We start from the raw sequence: 16,041 nt of genomic DNA on the forward strand, positions 1-16,041 counted from the left end.
TGAACAAGCAACCTTCTGATCTGGAGTCAGACGCGCTGCCGTTGCGCCCTCGGTCCTTCTCTGCGTGGATTTTGCTGAGGTAGTTATAGGGTCTAGCATTAAGGAATCCTGAATTTTATAAAAGGTTTGCAACCAAATTATGGTTTATTTGACCTCAACGTGATTTGAACAAGCAACCTTCTGATCTAGAGTCAGACGTGCAACCGTTGCACCAAGAGGTCCTTGAATTCTGAAAATTTGCTGAGATAGTTATAGGGTCTAGCATTAATAAATCCTGAATTTTATAAAGGGCTGGCACTCAAATTATGGATTGTTTGACCTCGACGTGATTTGAACAAGCAACCTTCTTATCTAGAGTCAGACTCGCAACCGTTGCACCAAGAGGTGCTTGAATTCTGAAAATTTGCTGAGATAGTTATAGGGTCTAGCATTAATAAATCCTGAATTATATAAAGGGCTGAGACTCAAATTATGGATTGTTTGACATCGACATGATTTGAACACGCAACCTTCTGATCTGGAGTCAGAAGCGCTGCCGTTGCGCCACGAGGTCCTTCTCTGCGTGGTTTTTGCTGAGCTAGTTATAAGGGTAGCATTAAGGAATCCTGAAATTTATAAAAGGTTTGCAATCAAATTATGGATTGTTTGACCTCAACGTGATTTGAACACGCAACCTTCTGATCTGGAGTCAGACACGCTGCCGTTGCGCCACGAGGTCCTTCTCTGCGTGGATTTTGCTGAGGTAGTTATAGGGTCTAGCATTAAGGAATCCTGAATTTTATAAAAGGTTTGCAATGAAATTATGGATTGTTTGACCTCAATGTGATTTGAACACGCAACCTTCTGATCTGGAGTCAGACGCGCTGCCGTTGCGCCACGAGGTCCTTCTCTGCGTGGATTTTGCTGAGCTAGTTATAGGGTCTAGCATTTAGGAATCCTGAATTTTATAAAAGGCTGGCACTCACATTATGGATTGTTTGACCTCGACGTGATTTGAGCAAGCAATCTTCTGATCAGGAGTCAGACGCTCTACCGTTGCACCAAGAGGTCCTTAAATTCTGAAAATTTGCTGGGATAGTTATAGGGTCTAGCATTAATAAATCCTGAATTTTATAAAGGGCTGGCACTCAAATTATGGATTGTTTGACCTCGACGTGATTTGAACAAGCAACTTTCTGATCTAGAGTCAGACGCGCGACCGTTGCACCAAGAGGTGCTTGAATTCTGAAAATTTGCTGAGATAGTTATAGGGTCTAGCATTAATAAATCCTGAATTTTATAAAGGGCTGGCACTCAAATTATGGATTGTTTGACCTCGACGTGATTTGAACAAGCAACCTTCTGATCTGGAGTCAGACGCGCTGCCGTTGCACCAAGAGGTCTTTAAATGCTGAAAATTTGCTGAGGTAGTTATAGGGTCTAGCATTAATAAATCCTGAATTTTCTAAAGGGCTTACACTCAAATTATGGATTGTTTGACCTCGACGTGATTTGAGCAAGCAATCTTCTGATCAGGAGTCAGACGCTCTACCGTTGCACCAAGAGGTCCTTAAATTCTGAAAATTTGCTGGGATAGTTATAGGGTCTAGCATTAATAAATCCTGAATTTTATAAAGGGCTGGCACTCAAATTATGGATTGTTTGACCTCGACGTGATTTGAACAAGCAACCTTCTTATCTGGAGTCAGACGCGAAACCGTTGCACCATGAGGTGCTTGAATTCTGAAAATTTGCTGAGATAGTTATAGTGTCTAGCATTAATAAATCCTGAATTTTATAAAGGGCAGGCACTCAAATTATGGATTGTTTGACCTCAACGTGATTTGAACAAGCAACCTTCTGATCTGGAGTCAGACGCGCTGCCGTTGCGCCACGAGGTCCTTCTCTGCGTGGATATTGCTGAGGTAGTTATAGGGTCTAGCATTAAGGAATCCTGAATTTTATAAAAGGTTTGCAATGAAATTATGGATTGTTTGACCTCGACGTGATTTGAACACGCAACCTTCTGATCTGGAGTCAGACGCGCTGCCGTTGCCCAACGAGATTCTTCTCTGCATGGATTTTGCTGAAGTAGTTATAGGGTCTAGCATTAAGGAATCCTGAATTTTATAAAGGGCAGGCACTCAAATTATGGATTGTTTGACCTCAACGTGATTTGAACACGCAACCTTCTGATCTGGAGTCAGACGCGCTGCCGTTGCGCCACGAGGTCCTTCTCTGCGTGGCTTTTGCTGAGGTAGTTATACGGTCTAGCATTAAGGAATCCTGAATTTTATAAAAGGTTTGCAATCAAATTATGGATTGTTTAACCTCGACATGATTTGAACAAGCAACCTTCTGATCTGGAGTCAGACGCGCTGCCGTTGCGCCCTCGGTCCTTCTCTGCGTGGATTTTGCTGAGGTAGTTATAGGGTCTAGCATTAAGGAATCCTGAATTTTATAAAAGGTTTGCAACCAAATTATGGTTTATTTGACCTCAACGTGATTTGAACAAGCAACCTTCTGATCTAGAGTAAGACGCGCGACCGTTGCACCAAGAGGTCTTTAAATGCTGAAAATTTGCTAAGATAGTTATAGGGTCTAGCATTAATAAATCCTGAATTTTCTAAAGGGCTTACACTCAAATTATGGATTGTTTGACCTCGACGTGATTTGAGCAAGCAATCTTCTGATCAGGAGTCAGACGCTCTACCGTTGCACCAAGAGGTCCTTAAATTCTGAAAATTTGCTGGGATAGTTATAGGGTCTAGCATTAATAAATCCTGAATTTTATAAAGGGCTGGCACTCAAATTATGGATTGTTTGACCTCGACGTGATTTGAACAAGCAACCTTCTTATCTGGAGTCAGACGCGAAACCGTTGCACCATGAGGTGCTTGAATTCTGAAAATTTGCTGAGATAGTTATAGGGTCTAGCATTAATAAATCCTGAATTGTATAAAGGGCTGAGACTCAAATTATGGATTGTTTGACATCGACATGATTTGAACACGCAACCTTCTGATCTGGAGTCAGACGCGCTGCCGTTGCGCCACAAGGTCCTTCTCTGCGTGGATTTTGCTGAGGTAGTTATAGGGTCTAGCATTAAGGAATCCTGAATTTTATAAAAGGTTTGCAGTGAAATTATGGATTGTTTGACCTCGACGTGATTTGAACACGCAACCTTCTGATCTGGAGTCAGACGCGCTGCCGTTGCGCCACGAGGTCCTTCTCTGCGTGGATTTTGCTGAGGTAGTTATAGGGTCTAGCATTAATAAATCCTGAATTTTATAAAGGGCTGGCACTCAAATTATGGATTGTTTGACCTCGACGTGATTTGAACAAGCAACCTTCTTATCTAGAGTCAGACGCGCAACCGTTGCACCATGAGGTGCTTGAATTCTGAAAATTTGCTGAGATAGTTATAGGGTCTAGCATTAATAAATCCTGAATTTTATAAAGGGCTGGCACTCAAATTATGGATTGTTTGACCTCGACGTGATTTGAACACGCAACCTTCTGATCTGGAGTCAGACGCGCTGCCGTTGCGCCACGAGGTCCTTCTCTGCGTGGATTTTGCTGAGGTAGTTATAGGGTCTAGCATTAATAAATCCTGAATTTTATAAAGGGCTGAGACTCAAATTATGGATTGTTTGACATCGACATGATTTGAACACGCAACCTTCTGATCTGGAGTCAGAAGCGCTGCCGTTGCGCCACGAGGTCCTTCTCTGCTTGGATTTTGCTGAGGTAGTTATAGGGTCTAGCATTAAGGAATCCTGAATTTTATAAAAGGTTTGCAATCAAATTATGGATTGTTTGACCTCGACGTGATTTGAACACGCAACCTTCTGATCTGGAGTCAGACGCGCTGCCGTTGCACCACGAGGTCCTTCTCTGCGTGGATTTTGCTGAGGTAGTTATAGGGTCTAGCATTAAGGAATCCTGAATTTTATAAAAGGTTTGCAGTGAAATTATGGATTGTTTGACCTCGACGTGATTTGAACACGCAACCTTCTGATCTGGAGTCAGACGCGCTGCCGTTGCAGTCCTTCTCTGCGTGGATTTTGCTGAGGTAGTTATAGGGTCTAGCATTAATAAATCCTGAATTTTATAAAGGGCTGGCACTCAAATTATGGATTGTTTGACCTCGACGTGATTTGAACAAGCAACCTTCTTATCTAGAGTCAGACGCGCAACCGTTGCACCATGAGGTGCTTGAATTCTGAAAATTTGCTGAGATAGTTATAGGGTCTAGCATTAATAAATCCTGAATTTTATAAAGGGCTGAGACTCAAATTATGGATTGTTTGACGTTGCGTGTTCTAGATTTGAACACGCAACCTTCTGATCTGGAGTCAGAAGCGCTGCCGTTGCGCCACGAGGTCCTTCTCTGCTTGGATTTTGCTGAGGTAGTTATAGGGTCTAGCATTAAGGAATCCTGAATTTTATAAAAGGTTTGCAATCAAATTATGGATTGTTTGACCTCGACGTGATTTGAACACGCAACCTTCTGATCTGGAGTCAGACGCGCTGCCGTTGCGCCACGAGGTCCTTCTCTGCGTGGATTTTGCTGAGGTAGTTATAGGGTCTAGCATTAATAAATCCTGAATTTTATAAAGGGCTGGCACTCAAATTTTGGATTGTTTGACCTCGACGTGATTTGAACACGCAACCTTCTGATCTGGAGTCAGACGCGCTGCCGTTGCGCCACGAGGTCCTTCTCTGCGTGGATTTTGCTGAGGTAGTTATAGGGTCTAGCATTAAGGAATCCTGAATTTTATAAAAGGTTTGCAATGAAATTATGGATTGTTTGACCTCGACGTGATTTGAGTTAGCAACCTTCTGATCTGGAGTCAGACGCGCTGCCGTTGCGCCAAGAGGTGCTTGAATTCTGAAAATTTGCTGAGATAGTTATAGGGTCTAGCATTAATAAATCCTGAATTTTATAAAGGGCTGAGACTCAAATTATGGATTGTTTTACATCGACATGATTTGAACACGCAACCTTCTGATCTAGAGTTAGACGCGCTACCGTTGCACCAAGAGGTCCTTAAATGCTGAAAATTTGCTAAGATAGTTATAGGGTCTAGCATTAATAAATCCTGAATTTTCTAAAGGGCTTGCACTCAAATTATGGATTGTTTGACCTCGACGTGATTTGAACAAGCAACCTTCTGATCAGGAGTCAGACGCGCTACAGTTGCACCAAGAGGTCCTTAAATTCTGAAAATTTACTGAGATAGTTATAGGGTCTAGCATTAATAAATCCTGAATTTTATAAAGGGCAGGCACTCAAATTATGGATTGTTTGACCCCAACGTGATTTGAACAAGCAACCTTCTGATCTAGAGTCAGACGCGCAACCGTTGCACCCTCGGTCCTTCTCTGCGTGGATTTTGCTGAGGTAGTTATAGGGTCTAGCATTAAGGAATCCTGAATTTAATAAAAGGTTTGCAATCAAATTATGGATTGTTTGACCTCGACGTGATTTGAACACGCAACCTTCTGATCTGGAGTCAGACGCGCTGCCGTTGCGCCCTCGGTCCTTCTCTGCGTGGATTTTGCTGAGGTAGTTATAGGGTCTAGCATTAGGGAATCCTGAATTTTATAAAAGGTTTGCAATCAAATTATGGATTGTTTGACCTCGACGTGATTTGAACACGCAACCTTCTGATCTGGAGTCAGACGCACTGCCGTTGCGCCACGAGGTCCTTCTCTGCGTGGATTTTGCTGAGGTAGTTATAGGGTCTAGCATTAAGGAATCCTGAATTTTATAAAAGGGTTGCAATGAAATTATGGATTGTTTGAACTCGACGTGATTTGAACACGCAACCTTCTGATCTGGAGTCATACGCACTGCCGTTGCGCCACGAGGTCCTTCTCTGCGTGGATTTTGCTGAGGTAGTTATAAGGGTAGCATTAAGGAATCCTGAATTTTATAAATGGCTTGCACTCAAATTATGGTTTATTTGACACCAACGTGATTTGAACAAGCAACCTTCTGATCTAGAGTTAGACGCGCTACCGTTGCACCAAGAGGTCCTTAAATGCTGAAAATTTGCTAAGATAGTTATAGGGTCTAGCATTAATAAATCCTGAATTTTCCAAAGGGCTTGCACTCAAATTATGGATTGTTTGACCTCAACGTGATTTGAACACGCAACCTTCTGATCTGGTGTCAGACGCTCTACCATTGCGCCACGAGGTCCTTCTCTGAGTGGATTTTGCTGAGCTAGTTATAAGGGTAGCATTAAGGAATCCTGAATTTTATAAAAGGTTTGCAATCAAATTATGGATTGTTTGACCTCGACGTGATTTGAACACGCAACCTTCTGATCTGGAGTCAGACGCGCTGCCGTTGCGCCACGAGGTCCTTCTTTGGTGGATTTTGCTGAGGTAGTTATAGGGTCTAGCATTAAGGAATCCTGAATTTTATAAAAGGTTTGCAATCAAATTATGGATTGTTTGACCTCAACGTGATTTGAACACGCAACCTTCTGATCTGGAGTCAGACTCGCTGCCGTTGCGCCACGAGGTCCTTCTCTGCGTGGATTTTGCTGAGGTAGTTATAGGGTCTAGCATTAAGGAATCCTGAATTTTATAAAAGGTTTGCAGTGAAATTATGGATTGTTTGACCTCGACGTGATTTGAACACGCAACCTTCTGATCTGGAGTCAGACGCGCTGCCGTTGCGCCACTAGGTCCTTCTCTGTGGGGATTTTGCTGAGGTAGTTATAGGGTCTAGCATTAATAAATCCTGAATTTTATAAAGGGCTGGCACTCAAATTATGGATTGTTTGACCTCGACGTGATTTGAACACGCAACCTTCTGATCTGGAGTCAGACACGCTGCCGTTGCGCCATGAGGTGCTTGAAATCAGAAAATTTGCTGAGGTAGTTATAGGGTCTAGCATTAATAAATCCTGAATTTTATAAAGGGCTATAGTTATAGGGTCTAGCATTAAGGAATCCTGAATTTTATAAAAGGCTTGCACTCAAATTATGGTTTATTTGACACCAACGTGATTTGAACAAGCAACCTTCTGATCTAGAGTTAGACGCGCTACCGTTGCACCAAGAGGTCCTTAAATTCTGAAAATTTACTGAGGTAGTTATAGGGTCTAGCATTAATAAATCCTGAATTTTATAAAGGGCAGGCACTCAAATTATGGATTGTTTGACCTCGACGTGATTTGAACACGCAACCTTCTGATCTGGAGTCAGACGCGCTGCCGTTGCGCCACGAGGTCCTTCTCTGCGTGGATTTTGCTGAGGTAGTTATAGGGTCTAGCATTAAGGAATCCTGAATTTTATAAAAGGTTTGCAATTGAATTATGGATTGTTTGACCTCGACGTGATTTGAACACGGTCCAACGTGATTTGAACAAGCAACCTTCTGATCTAGAGTTAGACGCGCTACCGTTGCACCAAGAGGTCCTTAAATGCTGAAAATTTGCTAAGATAGTTATAGGGTCTAGCATTAATAAATCCTGAATTTTCTAAAGGGCTTGCACTCAAATTATGGATTGTTTGACCTCGACGTGATTTGAACAAGCAACCTTCTGATCAGGAGTCAGACACGCTACAGTTGCACCAAGAGGTCCTTAAATTCTGAAAATTTACTGAGATAGTTATAGGGTCTAGCATTAATAAATCCTGAATTTTATAAAGGGCAGGCACTCAAATTATGGATTGTTTGACCCCAACGTGATTTGAACAAGCAACCTTCTGATCTAGAGTCAGACGCGCAACCGTTGCACCAAGAGGTCCTTCTTTGCTTGGATTTTGCTGAGGTAGTTATAGGGTCTAGCATTAAGGAATCCTGAATTTAATAAAAGGTTTGCAATAAAATTATGGATTGTTTGACCTCAACGTGATTTGAACACGCAACCTTCTGATCTGGAGTCAGACGCGTTGCCGTTGCGCCCTCGGTCCTTCTCTGCGTGGATTTTGCTGAGCTAGTTATAGGGTCTAGCATTAAGGAATCCTGAATTTAATAAAAGGTTTGCAATCAAATTATGGATTGTTTGACCTCAACGTGATTTGAACACGCAACCTTCTGATCTGGAGTCAGACGCGCTGCCGTTGCGCCACGAGGTCCTTCTCTGCGTGGATTTTGCTGAGGTAGTTATAGGGTCTAGCATTAAGGAATCCTGAATTTTATAAAAGGTTTGCAATGAAATTATGGATTGTTTGACCTCAACGTGATTTGAACACGCAACCCTCTGATCTGGAGTCAGACGCGCTGCCGTTGCGCCACGAGGTCCTTCTATTCTTCGGTTTTGCTGAGGTACTTATAGGGTCTAGCATTAAGGAATCCTGAATTTTATAAAAGGTTTGCAATGAAATTATGGATTGTTTGACCTCGACGTGATTTGAACACGCAACCTTCTGATCTGGAGTCAGACGCGCTGCCATTACGCCACGAGGTCATTCTCTGCGTGGATTTTGCTGAGGTAGTTATAGGGTCGAGCATTAAGGAATCCTGAATTTTATAAAAGGTTTGCAGTGAAATTATGGATTGTTTGACCTCGACGTGATTTGAACACGCAACCTTCTGATCTGGAGTCAGACGCGCTGCCGTTGCGCCACGAGGTCCTTCTCTGCGTGGATTTTGCTGAGGTAGTTATAGGGTCTAGCATTAATAAATCCTGAATTTTATAAAGGGCTGGCACTCAAATTATGGATTGTTTGACCTCGACGTGATTTGAACAAGCAACCTTCTTATCTAGAGTCAGACGCGCAACCGTTGCACCATGAGGTCCTTAAATTCTGAAAATTTACTGAGGTAGTTATAGGGTCTAGCATTAATAAATCCTGAATTTTATAAAGGGCAGGCACTCAAATTATGGATTGTTTGACCCCAACGTGATTTGAACAAGCAACCTTCTGATCTAGAGTCAGACGCGCAACCGTTGCACCAAGAGGTCCTTCTTTGCTTGGATTTTGCTGAGGTAGTTATAGGGTCTAGCATTAAGGAATCCTGAATTTAATAAAAGGTTTGCAATCAAATTACGGATTGTTTGACCTCGACGTGATTTGAACACGCAACCTTCTGATCTGGAGTCAGACGCGCTGCCGTTGCGCCCTCGGTCCTTCTCTGCGTGGATTTTGCTGAGGTAGTTATAGGGTCTAGCATTAGGGAATCCTGAATTTTATAAAAGGTTTGCAATCAAATTATGGATTGTTTGACCTCGACGTGATTTGAACACGCAACCTTCTGATCTGGAGTCAGACGCACTGCCGTTGCGCCACGAGGTCCTTCTCTGTGTGGATTTTGCTGAGGTAGTTATAGGGTCTAGCATTAAGGAATCCTGAATTTTATAAAAGGGTTGCAATGAAATTATGGATTGTTTGAACTCGACGTGATTTGAACACGCAACCTTCTGATCTGGAGTCATACGCACTGCCGTTGCGCCACGAGGTCCTTCTCTGCGTGGATTTTGCTGAGGTAGTTATAGGGTCTAGCATTAGGGAATCCTGAATTTTATAAAAGGTTTGCAATCAAATTATGGATTGTTTGACCTCGACGTGATTTGAGTTAGCAACCTTCTGATCTGGAGTCAGACGCGCTGCCGTTGCGCCAAGAGGTGCTTGAATTCTGAAAATTTGCTGAGATAGTTATAGGGTCTAGCATTAATAAATCCTGAATTTTCTAAAGGGCTTGCACTCAAATTATGGATTGTTTGACCTCGACGTGATTTGAACAAGCAACCTTCTGATCAGGAGTCAGACGCGCTACCGTTGCACCAAGAGGTCCTTAAATTCTGAAAATTTACTGAGATAGTTATAGGGTCTAGCATTAATAAATCCTGAATTTTATAAAGGGCAGGCACTCAAATTATGGATTGTTTGACCTCGACGTGATTTGAACACGCAACCTTCTGATCTGGAGTCAGACGCGCTGCCGTTGCGCCCTCGGTCCTTCTCTGCGTGGAGTTTGCTGAGGTAGTTATAGGGTCTAGCATTAAGGAATCCTGAATTTTATAAAAGGTTTGCAGTGAAATTATGGATTGTTTGACCTAGACGTGATTTGAACAAGCAACCTTCTGATCAGGAGTCAGACGCGCTACCGTTGCACCAAGAGGTCCTTAAATTCTGAAAATTTACTGAGGTAGTTATAGGGTCTAGCATTAAGGAATCCTGAATTTTATAAAAGGTTTGCAATCAAATTATGGATTGTTTGACCTCGACGTGATTTGAACACGCAACCTTCTGATCTGGAGTCAGACGCGCTGCCGTTGCGCCACGAGGTCCTTCTCTGCGTGTATTTTGCTGAGGTTGTTATAGGGTCTAGCATTAAGGAATCCTGAATTTTATAAAAGGTTTGCAGTGAAATTATGGATTGTTTGACCTCGACGTGATTTGAACACGCAACCTTCTGATCTGGAGTCAGACGCGCTGCCGTTGCGCCACTAGGTCCTTCTCTGCGTGGATTTTGCTGAGGTAGTTATAGGGTCTAGCATTAAGGAATCCTGAATTTTATAAAAGGTTTGCAGTGAAATTATGGATTGTTTGACCTCGACGTGATTTGAACACGCAACCTTCTGATCTGGAGTCAGACACGCTGCCGTTGCGCCATGAGGTGCTTGAAATCTGAAAATTTGCTGAGGTAGTTATAGGGTCTAGCATTAATAAATCCTGAATTTTATAAAGGGCTGGCACTCAAATTATAGATTGTTTGACCTCGACGTGATTTGAACAAGCAACCTTCTTATCTAGAGCCAGACGCACTGCCGTTGCACCATGAGGTGCTTGAATTCTGAAAATTTGCTGAGATAGTTAAAAGGTTTGCAATTGAATTATGGATTGTTTGACCTCGACGTGATTTGAACACGCAACCTTCTGATCTAGAGTTAGACGCGCTACCGTTGCACCAAGAGGTCCTTAAATGCTGAAAATTTGCTAAGATAGTTATAGGGTCTAGCTTTAATAAATCCTGAATTTTCTAAAGGGCTTGCACTCAAATTATGGATTGTTTGACCTCGACGTGATTTGAACAAGCAACCTTCTGATCTAGAGTTAGACGCGCTACCGTTGCACCAAGAGGTCCTTAAATGCTGAAAATTTGCTAAGATAGTTATAGGGTCTAGCTTTAATAAATCCTGAATTTTCTAAAGGGCTTGCACTCAAATTATGGATTGTTTGACCTCGACGTGATTTGAACAAGCAACCTTCTGATCTAGAGTCAGACGCGCAACCGTTGCACCAAGAGGTCCTTCTTTGCTTGGATTTTGCTGAGGTAGTTATAGGGTCTAGCATTAGGGAATCCTGAATTTTATAAAAGGTTTGCAATCAAATTATGGATTGTTTGACCTCGACGTGATTTGAACACACAACCTTCTGATCTGGAGTCAGACGCGCTGCCGTTGCGCCACGAGGTCCTTCTCTGCGTGACTTTTGCTGAGGTAGTTATACGGTCTAGCATTAAGGAATCCTGAATTTTATAAAAGGTTTGCAATCAAATTAAGGATTGTTTAACCTCGACATGATTTGAACAAGCAACCTTCTGATCTGGAGTCAGACGCGCTGCCGTTGCGCCCTCGGTCCTTCTCTGCGTGGATTTTGCTGAGGTAGTTATAGGGTCTAGCATTAAGGAATCCTGAATTTTATAAAAGGTTTGCAACCAAATTATGGTTTATTTGACCTCAACGTGATTTGAACAAGCAACCTTCTGATCTAGAGTCAGACGTGCAACCGTTGCACCAAGAGGTCCTTGAATTCTGAAAATTTGCTGAGATAGTTATAGGGTCTAGCATTAATAAATCCTGAATTTTATAAAGGGCTGGCACTCAAATTATGGATTGTTTGACCTCGACGTGATTTGAACAAGCAACCTTCTTATCTAGAGTCAGACTCGCAACCGTTGCACCAAGAGGTGCTTGAATTCTGAAAATTTGCTGAGATAGTTATAGGGTCTAGCATTAATAAATCCTGAATTATATAAAGGGCTGAGACTCAAATTATGGATTGTTTGACATCGACATGATTTGAACACGCAACCTTCTGATCTGGAGTCAGAAGCGCTGCCGTTGCGCCACGAGGTCCTTCTCTGCGTGGTTTTTGCTGAGCTAGTTATAAGGGTAGCATTAAGGAATCCTGAAATTTATAAAAGGTTTGCAATCAAATTATGGATTGTTTGACCTCAACGTGATTTGAACACGCAACCTTCTGATCTGGAGTCAGACACGCTGCCGTTGCGCCACGAGGTCCTTCTCTGCGTGGATTTTGCTGAGGTAGTTATAGGGTCTAGCATTAAGGAATCCTGAATTTTATAAAAGGTTTGCAATGAAATTATGGATTGTTTGACCTCAATGTGATTTGAACACGCAACCTTCTGATCTGGAGTCAGACGCGCTGCCGTTGCGCCACGAGGTCCTTCTCTGCGTGGATTTTGCTGAGCTAGTTATAGGGTCTAGCATTTAGGAATCCTGAATTTTATAAAAGGCTGGCACTCACATTATGGATTGTTTGACCTCGACGTGATTTGAGCAAGCAATCTTCTGATCAGGAGTCAGACGCTCTACCGTTGCACCAAGAGGTCCTTAAATTCTGAAAATTTGCTGGGATAGTTATAGGGTCTAGCATTAATAAATCCTGAATTTTATAAAGGGCTGGCACTCAAATTATGGATTGTTTGACCTCGACGTGATTTGAACAAGCAACTTTCTGATCTAGAGTCAGACGCGCGACCGTTGCACCAAGAGGTGCTTGAATTCTGAAAATTTGCTGAGATAGTTATAGGGTCTAGCATTAATAAATCCTGAATTTTATAAAGGGCTGGCACTCAAATTATGGATTGTTTGACCTCGACGTGATTTGAACAAGCAACCTTCTGATCTGGAGTCAGACGCGCTGCCGTTGCACCAAGAGGTCTTTAAATGCTGAAAATTTGCTGAGGTAGTTATAGGGTCTAGCATTAATAAATCCTGAATTTTCTAAAGGGCTTACACTCAAATTATGGATTGTTTGACCTCGACGTGATTTGAGCAAGCAATCTTCTGATCAGGAGTCAGACGCTCTACCGTTGCACCAAGAGGTCCTTAAATTCTGAAAATTTGCTGGGATAGTTATAGGGTCTAGCATTAATAAATCCTGAATTTTATAAAGGGCTGGCACTCAAATTATGGATTGTTTGACCTCGACGTGATTTGAACAAGCAACCTTCTTATCTGGAGTCAGACGCGAAACCGTTGCACCATGAGGTGCTTGAATTCTGAAAATTTGCTGAGATAGTTATAGTGTCTAGCATTAATAAATCCTGAATTTTATAAAGGGCAGGCACTCAAATTATGGATTGTTTGACCTCAACGTGATTTGAACAAGCAACCTTCTGATCTGGAGTCAGACGCGCTGCCGTTGCGCCACGAGGTCCTTCTCTGCGTGGATATTGCTGAGGTAGTTATAGGGTCTAGCATTAAGGAATCCTGAATTTTATAAAAGGTTTGCAATGAAATTATGGATTGTTTGACCTCGACGTGATTTGAACACGCAACCTTCTGATCTGGAGTCAGACGCGCTGCCGTTGCCCAACGAGATTCTTCTCTGCATGGATTTTGCTGAAGTAGTTATAGGGTCTAGCATTAAGGAATCCTGAATTTTATAAAGGGCAGGCACTCAAATTATGGATTGTTTGACCTCAACGTGATTTGAACACGCAACCTTCTGATCTGGAGTCAGACGCGCTGCCGTTGCGCCACGAGGTCCTTCTCTGCGTGGCTTTTGCTGAGGTAGTTATACGGTCTAGCATTAAGGAATCCTGAATTTTATAAAAGGTTTGCAATCAAATTATGGATTGTTTAACCTCGACATGATTTGAACAAGCAACCTTCTGATCTGGAGTCAGACGCGCTGCCGTTGCGCCCTCGGTCCTTCTCTGCGTGGATTTTGCTGAGGTAGTTATAGGGTCTAGCATTAAGGAATCCTGAATTTTATAAAAGGTTTGCAACCAAATTATGGTTTATTTGACCTCAACGTGATTTGAACAAGCAACCTTCTGATCTAGAGTAAGACGCGCGACCGTTGCACCAAGAGGTCTTTAAATGCTGAAAATTTGCTAAGATAGTTATAGGGTCTAGCATTAATAAATCCTGAATTTTCTAAAGGGCTTACACTCAAATTATGGATTGTTTGACCTCGACGTGATTTGAGCAAGCAATCTTCTGATCAGGAGTCAGACGCTCTACCGTTGCACCAAGAGGTCCTTAAATTCTGAAAATTTGCTGGGATAGTTATAGGGTCTAGCATTAATAAATCCTGAATTTTATAAAGGGCTGGCACTCAAATTATGGATTGTTTGACCTCGACGTGATTTGAACAAGCAACCTTCTTATCTGGAGTCAGACGCGAAACCGTTGCACCATGAGGTGCTTGAATTCTGAAAATTTGCTGAGATAGTTATAGGGTCTAGCATTAATAAATCCTGAATTGTATAAAGGGCTGAGACTCAAATTATGGATTGTTTGACATCGACATGATTTGAACACGCAACCTTCTGATCTGGAGTCAGACGCGCTGCCGTTGCGCCACAAGGTCCTTCTCTGCGTGGATTTTGCTGAGGTAGTTATAGGGTCTAGCATTAAGGAATCCTGAATTTTATAAAAGGTTTGCAGTGAAATTATGGATTGTTTGACCTCGACGTGATTTGAACACGCAACCTTCTGATCTGGAGTCAGACGCGCTGCCGTTGCGCCACGAGGTCCTTCTCTGCGTGGATTTTGCTGAGGTAGTTATAGGGTCTAGCATTAATAAATCCTGAATTTTATAAAGGGCTGGCACTCAAATTATGGATTGTTTGACCTCGACGTGATTTGAACAAGCAACCTTCTTATCTAGAGTCAGACGCGCAACCGTTGCACCATGAGGTGCTTGAATTCTGAAAATTTGCTGAGATAGTTATAGGGTCTAGCATTAATAAATCCTGAATTTTATAAAGGGCTGGCACTCAAATTATGGATTGTTTGACCTCGACGTGATTTGAACACGCAACCTTCTGATCTGGAGTCAGACGCGCTGCCGTTGCGCCACGAGGTCCTTCTCTGCGTGGATTTTGCTGAGGTAGTTATAGGGTCTAGCATTAATAAATCCTGAATTTTATAAAGGGCTGAGACTCAAATTATGGATTGTTTGACATCGACATGATTTGAACACGCAACCTTCTGATCTGGAGTCAGAAGCGCTGCCGTTGCGCCACGAGGTCCTTCTCTGCTTGGATTTTGCTGAGGTAGTTATAGGGTCTAGCATTAAGGAATCCTGAATTTTATAAAAGGTTTGCAATCAAATTATGGATTGTTTGACCTCGACGTGATTTGAACACGCAACCTTCTGATCTGGAGTCAGACGCGCTGCCGTTGCACCACGAGGTCCTTCTCTGCGTGGATTTTGCTGAGGTAGTTATAGGGTCTAGCATTAAGGAATCCTGAATTTTATAAAAGGTTTGCAGTGAAATTATGGATTGTTTGACCTCGACGTGATTTGAACACGCAACCTTCTGATCTGGAGTCAGACGCGCTGCCGTTGCAGTCCTTCTCTGCGTGGATTTTGCTGAGGTAGTTATAGGGTCTAGCATTAATAAATCCTGAATTTTATAAAGGGCTGGCACTCAAATTATGGATTGTTTGACCTCGACGTGATTTGAACAAGCAACCTTCTTATCTAGAGTCAGACGCGCAACCGTTGCACCATGAGGTGCTTGAATTCTGAAAATTTGCTGAGATAGTTATAGGGTCTAGCATTAATAAATCCTGAATTTTATAAAGGGCTGAGACTCAAATTATGGATTGTTTGACGTTGCGTGTTCTAGATTTGAACACGCAACCTTCTGATCTGGAGTCAGAAGCGCTGCCGTTGCGCCACGAGGTCCTTCTCTGCTTGGATTTTGCTGAGGTAGTTATAGGGTCTAGCATTAAGGAATCCTGAATTTTATAAAAGGTTTGCAATCAAATTATGGATTGTTTGACCTCGACGTGATTTGAACACGCAACCTTCTGATCTGGAGTCAGACGCGCTGCCGTTGCGCCACGAGGTCCTTCTCTGCGTGGATTTTGCTGAGGTAGTTAT

At 42.5% G+C, this 16,041-nt stretch overlaps 37 non-coding genes across 37 annotated transcripts; all 37 read right to left on the reverse strand.

Annotated features, from left to right (window-relative positions):
* Nucleotides 1-481: 481 nt before the first annotated feature.
* trnaw-cca (transfer RNA tryptophan (anticodon CCA)) lies at nucleotides 482-553 on the reverse strand. Its single transcript has one exon. It is a non-coding gene; the product is annotated as a tRNA-Trp (tRNA).
* A 93-nt stretch (nucleotides 554-646) lies between these two features.
* On the reverse strand, nucleotides 647-718 carry trnaw-cca (transfer RNA tryptophan (anticodon CCA)). The gene has a single exon. It is a non-coding gene; the product is annotated as a tRNA-Trp (tRNA).
* A 94-nt stretch (nucleotides 719-812) lies between these two features.
* On the reverse strand, nucleotides 813-884 carry trnaw-cca (transfer RNA tryptophan (anticodon CCA)). Its single transcript has one exon. It is a non-coding gene; the product is annotated as a tRNA-Trp (tRNA).
* Nucleotides 885-1,808: 924 nt separating this feature from the next.
* On the reverse strand, nucleotides 1,809-1,880 carry trnaw-cca (transfer RNA tryptophan (anticodon CCA)). Its single transcript has one exon. It is a non-coding gene; the product is annotated as a tRNA-Trp (tRNA).
* Nucleotides 1,881-2,140: 260 nt separating this feature from the next.
* Nucleotides 2,141-2,212, reverse strand: trnaw-cca (transfer RNA tryptophan (anticodon CCA)). The gene has a single exon. It is a non-coding gene; the product is annotated as a tRNA-Trp (tRNA).
* A 757-nt stretch (nucleotides 2,213-2,969) lies between these two features.
* Nucleotides 2,970-3,041, reverse strand: trnaw-cca (transfer RNA tryptophan (anticodon CCA)). Its single transcript has one exon. It is a non-coding gene; the product is annotated as a tRNA-Trp (tRNA).
* A 94-nt stretch (nucleotides 3,042-3,135) lies between these two features.
* On the reverse strand, nucleotides 3,136-3,207 carry trnaw-cca (transfer RNA tryptophan (anticodon CCA)). Its single transcript has one exon. It is a non-coding gene; the product is annotated as a tRNA-Trp (tRNA).
* A 260-nt stretch (nucleotides 3,208-3,467) lies between these two features.
* On the reverse strand, nucleotides 3,468-3,539 carry trnaw-cca (transfer RNA tryptophan (anticodon CCA)). The gene has a single exon. It is a non-coding gene; the product is annotated as a tRNA-Trp (tRNA).
* Nucleotides 3,540-3,633: 94 nt separating this feature from the next.
* Nucleotides 3,634-3,705, reverse strand: trnaw-cca (transfer RNA tryptophan (anticodon CCA)). The gene has a single exon. It is a non-coding gene; the product is annotated as a tRNA-Trp (tRNA).
* Nucleotides 3,706-3,799: 94 nt separating this feature from the next.
* Nucleotides 3,800-3,871, reverse strand: trnaw-cca (transfer RNA tryptophan (anticodon CCA)). Its single transcript has one exon. It is a non-coding gene; the product is annotated as a tRNA-Trp (tRNA).
* A 590-nt stretch (nucleotides 3,872-4,461) lies between these two features.
* Nucleotides 4,462-4,533, reverse strand: trnaw-cca (transfer RNA tryptophan (anticodon CCA)). Its single transcript has one exon. It is a non-coding gene; the product is annotated as a tRNA-Trp (tRNA).
* Nucleotides 4,534-4,627: 94 nt separating this feature from the next.
* trnaw-cca (transfer RNA tryptophan (anticodon CCA)) lies at nucleotides 4,628-4,699 on the reverse strand. The gene has a single exon. It is a non-coding gene; the product is annotated as a tRNA-Trp (tRNA).
* A 922-nt stretch (nucleotides 4,700-5,621) lies between these two features.
* trnaw-cca (transfer RNA tryptophan (anticodon CCA)) lies at nucleotides 5,622-5,693 on the reverse strand. The gene has a single exon. It is a non-coding gene; the product is annotated as a tRNA-Trp (tRNA).
* A 425-nt stretch (nucleotides 5,694-6,118) lies between these two features.
* trnaw-cca (transfer RNA tryptophan (anticodon CCA)) lies at nucleotides 6,119-6,190 on the reverse strand. Its single transcript has one exon. It is a non-coding gene; the product is annotated as a tRNA-Trp (tRNA).
* A 93-nt stretch (nucleotides 6,191-6,283) lies between these two features.
* trnaw-cca (transfer RNA tryptophan (anticodon CCA)) lies at nucleotides 6,284-6,355 on the reverse strand. Its single transcript has one exon. It is a non-coding gene; the product is annotated as a tRNA-Trp (tRNA).
* Nucleotides 6,356-6,448: 93 nt separating this feature from the next.
* trnaw-cca (transfer RNA tryptophan (anticodon CCA)) lies at nucleotides 6,449-6,520 on the reverse strand. The gene has a single exon. It is a non-coding gene; the product is annotated as a tRNA-Trp (tRNA).
* A 94-nt stretch (nucleotides 6,521-6,614) lies between these two features.
* On the reverse strand, nucleotides 6,615-6,686 carry trnaw-cca (transfer RNA tryptophan (anticodon CCA)). The gene has a single exon. It is a non-coding gene; the product is annotated as a tRNA-Trp (tRNA).
* Nucleotides 6,687-7,160: 474 nt separating this feature from the next.
* On the reverse strand, nucleotides 7,161-7,232 carry trnaw-cca (transfer RNA tryptophan (anticodon CCA)). Its single transcript has one exon. It is a non-coding gene; the product is annotated as a tRNA-Trp (tRNA).
* Nucleotides 7,233-8,010: 778 nt separating this feature from the next.
* On the reverse strand, nucleotides 8,011-8,082 carry trnaw-cca (transfer RNA tryptophan (anticodon CCA)). Its single transcript has one exon. It is a non-coding gene; the product is annotated as a tRNA-Trp (tRNA).
* Nucleotides 8,083-8,176: 94 nt separating this feature from the next.
* Nucleotides 8,177-8,248, reverse strand: trnaw-cca (transfer RNA tryptophan (anticodon CCA)). The gene has a single exon. It is a non-coding gene; the product is annotated as a tRNA-Trp (tRNA).
* Nucleotides 8,249-8,342: 94 nt separating this feature from the next.
* On the reverse strand, nucleotides 8,343-8,414 carry trnaw-cca (transfer RNA tryptophan (anticodon CCA)). The gene has a single exon. It is a non-coding gene; the product is annotated as a tRNA-Trp (tRNA).
* A 94-nt stretch (nucleotides 8,415-8,508) lies between these two features.
* On the reverse strand, nucleotides 8,509-8,580 carry trnaw-cca (transfer RNA tryptophan (anticodon CCA)). Its single transcript has one exon. It is a non-coding gene; the product is annotated as a tRNA-Trp (tRNA).
* Nucleotides 8,581-9,171: 591 nt separating this feature from the next.
* trnaw-cca (transfer RNA tryptophan (anticodon CCA)) lies at nucleotides 9,172-9,243 on the reverse strand. Its single transcript has one exon. It is a non-coding gene; the product is annotated as a tRNA-Trp (tRNA).
* A 923-nt stretch (nucleotides 9,244-10,166) lies between these two features.
* On the reverse strand, nucleotides 10,167-10,238 carry trnaw-cca (transfer RNA tryptophan (anticodon CCA)). The gene has a single exon. It is a non-coding gene; the product is annotated as a tRNA-Trp (tRNA).
* A 94-nt stretch (nucleotides 10,239-10,332) lies between these two features.
* trnaw-cca (transfer RNA tryptophan (anticodon CCA)) lies at nucleotides 10,333-10,404 on the reverse strand. Its single transcript has one exon. It is a non-coding gene; the product is annotated as a tRNA-Trp (tRNA).
* An 890-nt stretch (nucleotides 10,405-11,294) lies between these two features.
* Nucleotides 11,295-11,366, reverse strand: trnaw-cca (transfer RNA tryptophan (anticodon CCA)). Its single transcript has one exon. It is a non-coding gene; the product is annotated as a tRNA-Trp (tRNA).
* Nucleotides 11,367-11,957: 591 nt separating this feature from the next.
* trnaw-cca (transfer RNA tryptophan (anticodon CCA)) lies at nucleotides 11,958-12,029 on the reverse strand. The gene has a single exon. It is a non-coding gene; the product is annotated as a tRNA-Trp (tRNA).
* Nucleotides 12,030-12,122: 93 nt separating this feature from the next.
* Nucleotides 12,123-12,194, reverse strand: trnaw-cca (transfer RNA tryptophan (anticodon CCA)). Its single transcript has one exon. It is a non-coding gene; the product is annotated as a tRNA-Trp (tRNA).
* Nucleotides 12,195-12,288: 94 nt separating this feature from the next.
* trnaw-cca (transfer RNA tryptophan (anticodon CCA)) lies at nucleotides 12,289-12,360 on the reverse strand. Its single transcript has one exon. It is a non-coding gene; the product is annotated as a tRNA-Trp (tRNA).
* Nucleotides 12,361-13,284: 924 nt separating this feature from the next.
* On the reverse strand, nucleotides 13,285-13,356 carry trnaw-cca (transfer RNA tryptophan (anticodon CCA)). The gene has a single exon. It is a non-coding gene; the product is annotated as a tRNA-Trp (tRNA).
* A 260-nt stretch (nucleotides 13,357-13,616) lies between these two features.
* On the reverse strand, nucleotides 13,617-13,688 carry trnaw-cca (transfer RNA tryptophan (anticodon CCA)). The gene has a single exon. It is a non-coding gene; the product is annotated as a tRNA-Trp (tRNA).
* Nucleotides 13,689-14,445: 757 nt separating this feature from the next.
* trnaw-cca (transfer RNA tryptophan (anticodon CCA)) lies at nucleotides 14,446-14,517 on the reverse strand. Its single transcript has one exon. It is a non-coding gene; the product is annotated as a tRNA-Trp (tRNA).
* A 94-nt stretch (nucleotides 14,518-14,611) lies between these two features.
* Nucleotides 14,612-14,683, reverse strand: trnaw-cca (transfer RNA tryptophan (anticodon CCA)). Its single transcript has one exon. It is a non-coding gene; the product is annotated as a tRNA-Trp (tRNA).
* A 260-nt stretch (nucleotides 14,684-14,943) lies between these two features.
* Nucleotides 14,944-15,015, reverse strand: trnaw-cca (transfer RNA tryptophan (anticodon CCA)). Its single transcript has one exon. It is a non-coding gene; the product is annotated as a tRNA-Trp (tRNA).
* Nucleotides 15,016-15,109: 94 nt separating this feature from the next.
* On the reverse strand, nucleotides 15,110-15,181 carry trnaw-cca (transfer RNA tryptophan (anticodon CCA)). The gene has a single exon. It is a non-coding gene; the product is annotated as a tRNA-Trp (tRNA).
* Nucleotides 15,182-15,275: 94 nt separating this feature from the next.
* On the reverse strand, nucleotides 15,276-15,347 carry trnaw-cca (transfer RNA tryptophan (anticodon CCA)). Its single transcript has one exon. It is a non-coding gene; the product is annotated as a tRNA-Trp (tRNA).
* Nucleotides 15,348-15,937: 590 nt separating this feature from the next.
* trnaw-cca (transfer RNA tryptophan (anticodon CCA)) lies at nucleotides 15,938-16,009 on the reverse strand. Its single transcript has one exon. It is a non-coding gene; the product is annotated as a tRNA-Trp (tRNA).
* Between the last annotated feature and the right edge of the window lie 32 nt (nucleotides 16,010-16,041).

Source organism: Siphateles boraxobius, unplaced genomic scaffold (genome assembly GCF_051911475.1).
Source record: "Siphateles boraxobius isolate OS27281-9 unplaced genomic scaffold, OSU_SipBor_1 172, whole genome shotgun sequence".
NCBI lineage: Eukaryota > Metazoa > Chordata > Actinopteri > Cypriniformes > Leuciscidae > Siphateles > Siphateles boraxobius.